The sequence below is a fragment of the Chiloscyllium plagiosum genome, chromosome 26 (genome assembly GCF_004010195.1).
Source record: "Chiloscyllium plagiosum isolate BGI_BamShark_2017 chromosome 26, ASM401019v2, whole genome shotgun sequence".
Classification (NCBI taxonomy): Eukaryota; Metazoa; Chordata; class Chondrichthyes; order Orectolobiformes; family Hemiscylliidae; genus Chiloscyllium; species Chiloscyllium plagiosum.
The window spans coordinates 40,568,127-40,573,640 of NC_057735.1; positions in this window are offsets into that span (position 1 = coordinate 40,568,127).

The following is a 5,514-nucleotide window of genomic DNA, read 5'->3' on the forward strand; positions in this document are numbered from 1 at the left end:
CTTTATTGGTCAGAGTATTGAGTACAGGAGTTGGGAGATTATGTTGCGGCTGTACAGGACATTGGTTAGGCCACTATTGGAATATTGCGTGCAATTCTGTTCTTCCTATCAGAAAGATGTTGTGAAACTTGAAAGGGTTCAGAAAAGATTTACAAGGATGTTGCCAGGGTTGGAGGATCTGAGCTACAGGGAGAGGCTGAACAGGCTGGGGCTGTTTTCCCTGAAGCGTTGGAGGCTGAGGAGTGACCTTGTAGAGGTTTACAAGATTATGAGGGGCATGGATAGGATAAATAGACAAAGTCTTTTCCCTGGGGTTGGTGAGTCCAGAACTAGAGGGCATAGGTTTAGGGTGAGGAGGAAAGATATAAAAGAGACATAGGATAAATAGACAAAGTCTTTTCCCTGGGGTTGGTGAGTCCAGAACTAGAGGGCATAGGTTTAGGGTGAGGAGGAAAGATATAAAAGAGACCTAACGGGCAACTTTTTCAAGCAGAGGGTGATACGTGTATGGAATGAGCTGGCAGAGGATGTGGTGGAGGCTGGTACAATTGCAACATTTAAGAGGCATTTGGATGGGTATATAAATAGGAAGGATTTGGAGGGATATGGGCCGGGTGCTGGCAGGTGGGACTAGATTGGGTTGGGATATCTGGTCGGCATGGACGGGTTGGACCGAAGGGTCTGTTTCCATGCTGTACAACTCTATGACTCTATCTATGACTCTTTACTCTTTAGAAGAAAGAACTTGTATTTATATGAGCACCCTGCCAGTTCCATACTCAACTGTCAATGAAACACTTTTAAAATGTGGCAGTTTTCTGTTATTCCTAAAATTCAGAAGTAACCTTTTTTAGCAAACTGTCCGAAATTGACCAGCAAATCTGTGCACAGCAAGATTCCAGAAACAGCAATGGTATGATCCAGTTTAAGTGATAGATATTAGCTGGGAAGTCAGGAACAACTCCCCTGCCCTTCTGAATAGTGTCACTGGAATTTTTACATGCAGCTGAGAAGTCAGGTAAAGCCGTGGTTTAATATCTCTTGTGAAAGAAAGCATAGTGTTTCTTCAATGCTGCATTGAAATGTTCAACTGCAACGTTTGAGTGATACCATTACAGAAGGGATAATCGACTCAAGACATGTTCATTTCACTCTGATCAAGATTTCATAGCAAGAGAAAAAAAGGATAGAGAGTGGAAGCCCTATCTCACATTCCATCCCTTTTCTGCCCCACCGGATCGCATTGAATCTTCCCTCAACTCTCCAAAGGCCTGAAATGTTAAACAGCTTGTGTTTTGCATAATGGAAAACTTTCAGAAATGTAGCCCAACAAAGTACACTTCAGACTAAGCACCGGATACTTGAGAAGCAAAGAAAATTGGCCTTTAAAACAGTTACATAACCTTATATGGTAACAAAAAGTATTGAAGAGACTCAGCAGATCTGAGAGCATCTGTGGAGAAGAAACAGAGTTAACGTTTCAAGCTCAGAATGACTCTCCTCCAAAACTGAAAGGGGGTGAAAAATATTGCTTTTTATGTTGTTCACAAAGGAGGAAGAGTATTTTTTGCAATGACATAAACATACTTCTTTTACTATGATTAGCAATCCCTTTATCTTTTGCTCTGGGTACACTGATAATCTGTTCCACTTGTTCCTCCTATTCTTTCAACAAACGTGGCTAAATTGTGGAAATACTATCAGAAGACGTGTTTGAGACAAATAGCATGGATAGATCTAAGGAAATGTGAGATAAGCACACGAGGGGAAAATGTGATGAGGTATACACCAGTGGGGTTAAATGAGGAAGGATGGGAGGAGGCTTATCCCCTTGTTGTTCAGCCTGTTTCTGCACTATCACTCCCTTCTTATATTGCTCCGAGGAATTGTCCATAGTGTTAGGTGCATTAGTCAGAAGGAAATGGGTCTGGGTGGTTACTCTTCAGAGGGTTGGTGTGGACTTGTTGGGCTGAAGGGTCTGTTTCCACGCTGTAGGGGATCTAATCTAATCTAATCAGAATATACGCTTTACAACTCAAAATGTATATGACTTATTCCAAAACCCAAATTTCAAACTAAGAAAGACACCAATATGGTTTAAAAGAACACACATTTATCAATCTAACTTGAAGCCTTAACTCTTCATGTTGTTATCAAATTAATACTTAATTATTATGCAATAGGAAGTTAAGATAAGTGTACAGGATAGAATGAATTGGTTGTTTACACTGGCTGAGAATGGTAAACAGTCCATCTCATATTACAGCTGAATATTTCATATCCATGAAGATTCTGCCACAGTCATAGTGAATAAAAAATGAGCTGAGATACTGAATGGGCTAAGACTGCTATTTGAGAATATTGAAGTAATATAAGTAAATGCACCCAAGCACACACATTTACAAATTCATGCACACAAATAACATACAAAGGAGGATCTCACACTAAAAGTCAAAGGCATTTACCAGGGGTTAGAGAAACTACAGAACTTAATTATAAACATTGAAGGCAACATGCTTGCATGTAGAGTGCAGGCAACTCAGTATATAAGAGCAGCGAGGTGATGGAGCATTGAAGGAAAAGGTAACGTGGAGGGGTTGGAATCATCAACAGGCAACAACACCCTGGTTTCTGTGGGCAACAGTGCACGACAAGATATGACATGTTTGCTAGACATGACTAGTGCTAGGAGGGGGTCTAAGGTGGACAGATGAAGATTTAAATCAACAAATTGGGTGGGGACCAGGAGTATTTCAAAGCCAATACGGTTGACAGTGAGGATTACCAAGAAGGAAAGGTATACATTATTATGTTAACAGATTTTGAGACATTAAGTCTGAGACTCACTACATGAACAGCAGCTGCTGTTTCCTTCCATTGTGCTGTTAGTAACAAGTGCATGATAGAGACAACATTTGTGACCATTGCTGTGACCAGGAGAAATATATTGTTCACTGAGGGAGAGAGCTTCACTGTTGAGCAACATGGAACCCTTCAAAGGACAAAGTATTACACAGGCACCCTTACAGCAGATCTTAAAGATACTTGTGAGCAGTAACATCCAATGTGATCCTTAGTCATTAATCTACTGTGGAGTCTGAACCCTGGCTGACCAGGTGACACTTGATCACATCATCATACGGCATCAGGAAGCAGTCCCACTGAAGGCAGTGTTTTGCAACCTGAATAAACTGACCCCACTTTTGAAAGTAGCAATAACCTTCCATCTTCCAATAACCCACACGTAGTGCAGGCCTGCTCACTTCACACCTTGGACCATTGACCTGCACGTCGTGCTGAAGGTGGCTTGGTTCTGAACAGTCCATTTGTACTGGGTTGCAGACAGGCATTTGCTCACACAGCCGATGAAGAAAAGTGAACATATATTCAGAGATGTGAAAGAATAGTTCCAGTGACCTGTCACCTCACCCCTCTGGGCACAGAGAATGTATCATTATCTTCTGCTCCTTAGTCACTACCCATTCTCTCTTCTTTCTCCTGCAGCTATGAGCAGGATTTTCTTGGTCCAGAGGCCTGCCCTCCTCCACCTCTGTGGACAAGAACACAGTTGTTCCAGAGGATTCACTAACACGATGGTCTCTTGCACACCCACCAGCTCCAATGGTACAGTCGTTAGATTACAGTCAGGAACTCATGCTGGTGAGCGCTTCACTGCCACGTCCCCACAGCTGGCACAGCGAGAATTGACCCAGGTCACTGGCACTCGGGGAACTGCTGGAGATGAAGTATGTGCCCTCACATGCTCTGTCACTTCAGAAGGTTTTCTTCTCTCTTTCCCACCCCTCCATCTTGTTTTAGTCTGAGCATGTGCAACTAGGCTGAAGGGGGCCTGACCAACATTAAAACCTATAGATCTCGGAAATTTGGTTGGGCGACTCCCAAGGTGTGTTTGTCCAGAGGACCCAGTCAAGCTGAGTGTGTGTGTCCCCCAGCGGCTGGAGCACCCTCCTCAGCTTAATTCCCTCAGGACTGAGGCTGAAGGTGGAAGGCTAGCTACCTCTGGGATTGTGTGCTGCTGGAAAAGCTCAGCAGGCCAGGCAGCATCCAAGTGGCAGGAGAATCAACGATTCAGGCATAAGACCTTCCTGATTAAGGGCTTATGCCTGAAACATCAATTCTTCTTCTCCTCGGATTCCGCCCGACCTGCTGTGTTTTTCCAACAGCACACTCTCGACTCTGATCTCCTACCTTTGGGGTTTCCTGACATGAGATGCCTGGGGAGTCTGTGTATGGTTCCTCTTCTGTCTGGGTCCCTTTTGGCATTCCCTTGTCTCCTTATGAAAGAGAACTACTTGGAGTGAACTCAAGGTCTCTCGCTCTTCTTTCCCTTGCAGCTGATGCAAAACACCAATCGCTAGGGTGATGGAGAGCAGGTCTGGGCACATAACCAGCAGACTCTTAGAGTGTTTGACCTGACACTCTAGCATAGTCACCAAGGGGGCAGCCAGTTGCCTGTATGCCTGAGAAAGCAAGATGCCAATCACATTGCTGCAATCGTGTAACGTTTGTGTCAGGTTGCTCAGTGCCCCCAACACAGCAGCCTGCTGCTCCTGTGTTTGCCTATGTGTATCAATGCAGTTTGTAGTGGCGGGCATCAGGTGGTCGTCTACTTCCTGGGACTGAGCACTTGCCTGGTTTCCAGCAGTTCTCTGAGTGACAGTGACCTGGGCAATTCTTCAATGGCCAGCTGCAGAACGGGGCAATGATGTGTTCATCAGCAGGTACTGCCCACTCTAATCTAGTTAATGTACCCATTGAGGTGTCAGTGCCCCAGCTGGTAAAGGGTACAGGATACAGTCTCATCAGTGCATCCTCTGAGGCATCTGTACTCTCTTCATCATAGCTGGAGGAGGGGAAGTATTGTCGAGACAAAGGGACGGATTTAGGTGAGATGGGTGTCACAGCTATTAGTGCTACGGCAAGTGGGAAATAAATGCCGGAGTGTTCAAAGAGAGTGAATCTGTAGCCAGCATAGAAGCTATGCAGGGTTAGTACTGTTTAAGAGCGTTGAAGGAGGAGGGAGGGGTGGGGTGAGGAAGTGGGGAAGTAGTAACACTGAGAGTGGTTAGCAAGGTTACATCACATGGAACCCATTGGCCACTTAGATGCAAAATTGGCTTGAACGTAAGAAAGGCTGATGCCCGAATCATCGATTCTCCTGCTCCTCGGATGCTGCCTGACGTGCTGAGCTTTTCCAGCAGCACACAATCCCAGAGGTAGCCAGCCTTCCACTTTCAGCTTCAACCTTGAGGGAATTAAGCTGGGGAGAGTGGTCCTGCCTCTGGGGGGGGGGGGGGGGGAAACACACTCAGCTTGACTGGGTCCTCTGGACAAAAACACCTTGGTTACCAACCAGTGTTGATCTCAGGCCCCCCCTTCAGCCCTGTTGCACATGCTCAGACTAAAACAAGATGGAGGAGTGGTGGATGATTGCTTTGTGGACTGGAGATCTGTGACCAGCGATATGTTGCAAGGATCAGAGCTGGGTCCACT